Source organism: Belonocnema kinseyi, chromosome 10, assembly GCF_010883055.1.
Source record: "Belonocnema kinseyi isolate 2016_QV_RU_SX_M_011 chromosome 10, B_treatae_v1, whole genome shotgun sequence".
NCBI classification, from domain to species: domain Eukaryota; kingdom Metazoa; phylum Arthropoda; class Insecta; order Hymenoptera; family Cynipidae; genus Belonocnema; species Belonocnema kinseyi.
This window is the reverse complement of record NC_046666.1, coordinates 7,092,793-7,101,018: the sequence shown is the minus strand read 5'-3', so window position 1 is coordinate 7,101,018 and position 8,226 is coordinate 7,092,793. Positions and strand designations below refer to the sequence as shown.

Here is an 8,226-nt window from a genome sequence, read left to right as displayed (position 1 = left end):
ACTTTTTGGTTAGAAATTAGTAGGGCTTTCAAAGAGTTGAAGTGATTTGAATTTTTTGGAATTCACCCTAATTTTTATTAATTTAGTCTGAATTCTTTACCATTTTTTATTTGCATATTTTTTACTTATTTTAAATTCATTTGATTGCTTTTTAAATTCAGTTTGATTTTTTATGAAAATCATCGAACTCTTCTCATTTCTCTTAAATTCTTCAAAATTCACTCAAATTTTTCTTAAATAAATGGATTTTTTCAATCTTTTACATTCAATCTTCCAATTCATTTAAATTCTTTTGAATTATTTTGTAGACATTAGTCACTTTTTGGTTAGAAATTAGTAGGGCTTTCAAAGAGTTGAAGTGATTTGAATTTTTTGGAATTCACCCTAATTTTGTCAATGGATTTTTTTCTTAATTTTGAAATTTTTTTATTTAATTGATCCTGAAGTCATTTAATCTCACCTTGAATTCTCAGGCATTTCATCAAATTCGTTTGAATTCCTTTGAATTTGGTTGCACGCCCAAAGAAATTGAAAACGTGCATGTGTTGAAGGTTCATGTGGTTCATTAAAAAAAAAAAGGATGATTGCTTATTTGAACTAAATGTTTATTCAAATAATATTTAAAAACTAGTGATACATATAATCAATCTATTTGAAGTGAAACGAAATGTGAATAGAGTTAATCGCGGTGCAATCCGAGGAAAGGTTAAAAATCAAAACCGAATTGCTATCAAGTTCAAGTACAAGTGAACCGTCTAGCACCTCTGACGCGACTGACCTAGGGTAACAACGGAGCCAGTGTCCTCCGGTTCCCTTGAGCCCTTTTCGACGTTGCCAAGAAAAGAAGTTCGCTGGAAGATAGACGATTATCAAATTCTGGCAATGTCGCCCTTTGGCTAGCCGAGGATGTCCGCCAGGTGACAATTTCCGATTAGGTCCAGGCTCAAGTCGAGAGCCTTGAATATCGCTAAAGTTATGAGGGTCAATTTACCCCGTTAAGAAAACGTGCCTTGAGCTCTGCAGCCTGGCTTAAAGGGACAAAGTTGTACACATTCTTTTGGAACATTCCAGGGCCTTTGGCGTGAGAAACTTGGAATGTGGAAATATGAAAATCTTTAAATCTGTTCAGTATTGTAAAAATCTGAACAGAATTTTTCTAAGCTCATTTCGAACTTACTGAATGCAATGAAGTTTTCACATTGATTTCATGAATTTTATCGAATTCTTCTGGTTTCCTTTAAATTCTTCTGAATTTATTCTAATTTGAAGGAAATCAATCAAATTCTTTTGAATTTAACTTGAGTTTTTTTTTGAAGTTTTAGGAATTTATCTTGAATTTGTTTGTTACGCTTTGAGCGCTAAAAAAGTACCCGTTGGCCTCTATATTTTATTATATTTTAGGGTTGTTACAGGTCAAGTAATTCCAGAAAGTCAGGGTATGTCAAGAAAAACCTGATAGAGTTAGCAAATTCTCGAAAAACTAAAGTTGAAGTAATTTTTATTATAATGGTTAAAAATCGCTACTATTTTGTTGAAAATTCATCTTTTTTGGTTGAATTTAACTATTTTTCGTATAAAATTAAAATACTTTTTGGTTGAAATATCAAATATCACATTTTAGGTTAAGAATTTATGCTTTTTGGTTATAAATTCAAAAAACTTAGTTGAAAGTGGAACTAATTTGTTAAAAATTCGTTTATTTGGTTGATGAATCATCATTTCAGTTTACAAAATTTTTTTGTTTTGTTCAAACTTTAATTATTTTGTTAAAAATTATATTTTTTAGTTCAATATTAATTGTTTTAACTTAAAATTTAACTCCAGCGTGGCCATTTTAATCGATAAAATAATTTCCCGGTCATTTCCCGGTTCGCAAACATTTTTCACGGTCAATGAAATTTAAAAAATAGAACTTTAAAGCTAAAAAATGTTCTGCTTGAAGTAATACAAACTGAGCTGCAAATGGAAACACTCAAAGTGGAACAGTTAAATTTTGATCTTTTAAAATTGAAATTTAAAAGTTTTAATTTAAAAAATCTATTCAAATGCAAAATAATTTACGCGTATAAAATTAAAGGTAATAACATTTTTCAATATAAAAAAATATAAATCCACGTTATAATTTCAATGCTCTAAATTAAAAAATCAATCAATGAATTTTAAAATTTTCAAAAATATATAATTTTAAAGAATTTTAAGCTAGAAACATTAAATATAGAAAAATTGAAAAATGTTAACTGAACACTTCATAAATTAGAAATTCAATTATTTTCTTTTTAAATAATTTAAACATCCCTGGAAAGCTTCAAAATTTTATTTCAAAATCTTGAGAAATATAGAAGTTGTTTTAAATTTGTTTTAAATTTAAAATTATTTTGAAAATTTTTTCAGAACTTCTAAATATCTGTCAAAATTAATTGAATTTTTTCTACAATTTTCAGAACATCCTGCAAATTTTAGAAAATTTCTTTACAGTTTGGATGTATAAAAGCAATAGAACATTTATTATTTGTAGGCGAAATTTGAGTAATTTTAAGAGATATGTAGAAGTTTCGGAAAGATTCAGACTTAATGTAAAACTTGAAATTTTAGCCTAATATAAAACAAAGTGTAGATTTTCGCAGATTTTAAACAAAAAAGATAGATTCTTTTCAAGAATTTTGAAAAACTTTAAAGGAATAAAAACATTTTCTTAAGATTCATAGGGAAATTAAAAATAATTTTTCATTTTGAACAATTATTTTAAGACAATATTTAAACAGTTTTTCAAGGATTTAAACGAAATTTTCAAAAAAGATTCTAGAAGATTTTAAGAAAACTTTATAAAATTTGCATGACCATTTTTAATCTTTTTAAAACTTCTAAGTATCTCTTAAAATTACTGAAATTTTTTCTACAAATGTTCATTTGTAAATTATACATCAAAGTTTAAAAATTTCACTTACAAATTAAGCATTCTGTGTCAAACAACGTTAAAATCTGAAAATTCTTAACTTTTGAACTGATTTAAATTCCTTTTTGTTCACTTTTTATTACTTAAAGTACAGATAAATTTTTAAAAAATTATTTATTTATTAAATAAAATTTTTTTTATTCTAAATTTTCAACATCAAAGGCTTTTATTTTTTGTTGAAATCGAACGTAGACAGATTTTTCTTCTACAAATTTGTGAAATTCCCGGTAAAAAAAATTCATTGTCATTGCCCGGTTTTGCCCGGTCTCAAAAAATTCCCGGTCATTTCCCGGTTTCCCGATCCAGCGGCCATCCTTAATTCGTACATGTTTGATTTTTAATTTATCTTCTTAAGTTGAAAATTCAAATATTTGATTTAAAATTCGTTTATTTTATTGAAAATCGTAATTTTTAAGAGAATATTTAAGTTCCTTGATGGCTAATTTCTGTTTTTCTTGAAAATCGCTTTAAAAATTTAAATATTTGTTTGCAAATTCATCTCATTTGTTAAAAATTCATCTATTTTTGTAGAAAATGAATCTCGTTGGTTAGGAATTGATCTTTTTGTTTGAAAATTAGTTTTTTCTTATTTAAAATTAAAATTTTAAACTGAAAATGTAACTGTTCCATTTTTTGTTAAAAATTTATATTTTTTGCTAAAAATTTAATCTCCGTAGTTAAAAATTATACTATTTTGTTGGAAAATTTACTTTCATTATATTTCAAACAAAGGCTTTTACTAAAATTTAAATATTCTATTTTTAGTTGAAAATTTATGTATTTTAGGTGAAAATTCAACTATTTGTTGAAAATCCGTCTTTTTTTGGTAGAAGTGTACTCTCGTTAGTTGAAAATTCATCTTTTTGATTAAAAATTATTTTCTCTAGTTGAAAATTTATTTTACTAATTGAAAATGTATCCTTTTAGTTGAAAGTTCATATATTTGGTTCATAATTAAATTTTTTAAGTTGAAGATTTATCATTTAAGTTGAGAATTCACTTCAACAATTCCATTTTTTATGAAAGATTGACCTTTTTTGATGAAAATTTGATCTTTTTTGTTAAAAAAATGTTATGTTTTGTAAAAAATTTAATTCCTATTCTATTTCTTGTTACGAATTCATTTCTTTGGTTGAAAACAATATTTCGTTAAAAATTCGTTGTTTGTTTTTTATTATAAAATTTATCTTTGGGTTAAAAATTCCACTATTTGGTTGAAAATTCATCACTCTGATTAAAAATTAATTTCCCTAGCTGAAAGTTCGTTATTTTTTAGTTAAAAATTAATTTTTTAACTAAAGATGTTGATACTTTAAGCAAAAAATATTTAAATTTTAAATAAAAAACAGTTCAATTGAACCAAAGAAGACCAATTTTAAACAAAATAGTTGAATTTTCAAACAAATAGTTGAAGTTTTGACAAAAAGAAAAAACCCAAATTTTTAACAAAATAGTTATTTTCCAACCAAATAGATGAATATTCAACTAAAATGATGAATCTTCTTTATTGTATTTATTATACTCGTTATGTTTATTAAAAATTCACATAAACAATCTAACGTTCATTGTGCCAGTTTATGCCTCAATTCGAGATGGTATGGGTAAACTAGTTTAAACTCTAATATATACTTGAATTTTTAACCAGAAAAGATTATTTGTCAAGGAAAAATATAATAGTTGATACTATAACCAATAAGCATTTCAATTTTAAAAGAACAGTTAAATTGAGCCGAACAAAACCTATTTTTAATAAAAAGGGTGGCCGCTGGACTGGAAAACTGGGAAATTACAGTGAATATATTTTTTGACCGGGAATTTTACAAAAATTTTAGAATAAAAATGTTGTGCAACTTTGATTTCAACCGTTTTTTAAATAATTTTTCAAATTGTGAATTTTATAAATTATTATATCATTTAGTTTAGAATGCTTAATTCGAAAATCTTTTACTTTAAAAATTTTCCATTTTAGATTTTTAATTTTCAAGCATATATTTTAATTTAAAAAATTTTTTAATTCAGTTTTAAAGGCTTAAATAATGAGAAGTTTTTAAAATCGAAGATTTTTTAAATAAAAAACAGGGTGGTCGCCGGCCCGGGAAACCGGGAATTTTACGAATTTTCCGAAGAAAAATCTGCCCAAGTTCGATTTTAACAGTTTTTAAAATAATTAAAGTGCAGTTTTGAAGATTTAAACAATTCAAAATTAAAAGAATTTGAACGTGAACATTTTTGATAAAAAACAGTTTTATTTTATAAACTGTAAATACAAATGTGAGTATTTCCAGATTGTAACTGTTTCAATCCGAAAGTCTTGATAAGAATTGCAATTAATATATTATTTATTCCGATAATTTTATTTTTAAAAAGAAATTTTCAGGATTTATCAATAATATATTTTTAATTCAGAGTTGCACGTCTTCCTTTATATTATTTTTTATATTAAATTTAATAAATAAATTTATTAACATATTATTTCTCTTAATTTTTTATCCATTAAAAATGTAAACCTGCGTTTTACAATATTCAACTTAAAAATTAATCCATAATAATATAGTCATAATTAAAGGCTTTTATTAAATTTAAAATATAGTGAGTCTAAATTTTTTAATTTTTATCCCATTTAATTTGAACTTTCTTAATGTAGAAAAAGAATAAGTATTATTTATTTAGCAATATTTCACTGTTCATTTAAGACGAGTAAATTGAAACAAAATATTTCAATAAAAACAATTTAAAAACTGAATTGTTTTACATAGAAAGCTTTGAATCTTTAGATTTTCGAAGAAGTTTTAAACTTTTAGCGTTACAATTTTAATTGTCCTATTTAAAAAGTTTTTAATTTATGAGTAAAATTGTTAAATTTTGACGCATAAATAACAATTGAACACTTATTATTTGTAGAACAAATTTAAGTAATTTTAAGAGATATTTAGAAGTTTTGAAGAGATTCAAAATTAATTAAAAACTTGAAATTATTTCAAGTAATTTAAACGAAGTGTGTTAACATTTTTTCAGAACTTCTAAATATATTTTTAAATTAATCGAAATTTTCCTACAATTTTTGAAAATCCTGCAAATTGAAAAAAATCCTTAAAATGTTTCATAATTTTTCAAAGTGAAAAATCATTTTCAATTTTCCTAAGAATCTTAAGAAATTAATTCTTAAAAAAAATTCTAAAATTTTTATTTGAAATCTGCAAAAATCTACATTTTATTTCAAGTTCTAAATTTAATTCGAATCTTTTTAAAAATTCTAAATATCTCTTAAAATCACTCTAATATTTTTAAAAATAATAAGTGTTCTATTATTATTTATAATTTAAAATCAATTTTTTTTAATTTGCAGGATTCTCTCAAATTTATAGAAAAAACTTCAATTCATTTTGAAATATATTTAAAATTAAAATAATTTAAGAACTGTTAAGTTAAAAAAATTAATTTTTAATGTGTCTAGTTTAAAATTATTTAAAATAATGTAATTTTGAACATTTTTAAAGTTAATTGCTTGATTCTTTAATTTAGACTATTGAAAATGTTAACGTGGATTTATATTTTTGGAAATTAATCTGAATCTTTAAACTCTATAATTGATAAATGTTCTAAAATTTGCAGTTTATTTGCATTTTATTAAACATTTTTAAATTGAAAATTGTTAGTACCTTCCATTTGGTACGTGTAAATTTTTAAGCATTTGAATACACAATTTTTGAATTGAAAACTTTTAAACTTCAATTTTTAAAGTTTCGATTTCAAGTGTTAATCAATTTATTTAATTTTCGAGCCAAAAAAGCGTTTTTATTTATTTAAATATTCCATTTTTGATTGAAAACTGATATTTTTTAGTTAAAAATTCCACTATTTGGTTGAAAATTAATGTTTTTTAGTGAAAAATTTTGTTACAAATGCATACTATCATGTAAAAAATGGTATATTTTTATTTGAAAATTTAGGAATTTGAATTAGTTTAAATTGAATTTAATGTAGTATCCACATTAATTTTACGTAAAATGGGCACTGAATTTTACTTATAAGATAAAATGAAAAATTTGTTTAATCTATTATTAAAATTCATGGACTTTATGAGACAAATTTAAGAAATAATTAATCATGTTTTTAGTATCATTGGATTATTTAATTATTCGATGGTTCCCATATGTTTAAGAATATTATGTAATATAATTTGTCAAATCTTTCTAAATTAAACATATTAATTGAATCCTTAGAAAATGAAAAAATTATTTATAATCCGGACTATGAAAAATTATACATGAAAAAAACCGAGATATCTGGAAAAAACTTGGAATTGTCAGGAAATTTTTTTTCCAGAACCTTTTATTATTTATTAATTCATTAATTATAAATTGTATTTATATATTTTCAATGTATTTTATTTTATTTATTTAAAAAATGTATAACTATAAGTTAGTAATTATTAATTATAAATAGATTAGTTAATTAATTACAACTGGGTCAAAATATCTCAATTGTGCTACTTTTTAATCGATAGTTCTATTTTCAACCAATTTATACATTTTTCGATTCGTTTTTATATCAAAATAACTGCCCTGAAATATTTTTGGAAAGAATTTATTTAAAAAAAGTTATTAACAATCAAAGTTTTTGATCGTTTTTTTTTCAAAAATGGATTACTCGCGAACGGTTCATCGAAATTCAATAATTGAGTTATGAACATTTTTGTTACGAAGTATACTTTACGCTAAAAAATGTTTCGGTAGTAAAAAACATTTTTTTATTGTTTAAATAATCGTTTGTTTTAAAGAAATGAAAATTAATTAAACTTCTACGCCTGTGAAAGAATTCTTCCATGTTCCAATAGATTTTGCAATCTCTTCCGAAAATTTTGGTTGAAAATTATTTTTTTTTTAGTAAAAACTAATCTTTTCAATGATAATTTGACTATTCAATTTTTGTTGTTGAAAATTTACATGTTTCGATTGAAAAATTCACTACTTGATTGAATCCTTAACCACTCTCTTAAAAAACAATATTTTTGGTTGAAGATTAATTTCTTTGGTGAAAAATTGATCTATGCTTAATTGAAAATTAAACCACCTTATTCGTTTTTAGTAGAAAATTAATCTTCTTGGATGAAAATTTATCTAAATTAACTATACCTGGTAGAAAGTTGAACCGCTTGATTAAAAATCCATTTTTTTTATTAACATTTATCATTTCAGTTTAAAATTCGTATCATATTGTACTTAATATGATACCCACAATAATTTTATTCAAAATCATTTATTACCCAATTG

At 23.3% G+C, this 8,226-nt stretch overlaps 1 protein-coding gene across 1 annotated transcript in view; it reads left to right on the top strand.

Moving 5' to 3' along the window:
• Positions 1-8,226, top strand: part of LOC117182175 (probable ATP-dependent RNA helicase DDX28) — a 33,402-nt gene that overhangs the window by 23,923 nt on the left and 1,253 nt on the right. The gene's annotated exons all lie outside the window — the stretch shown is intronic.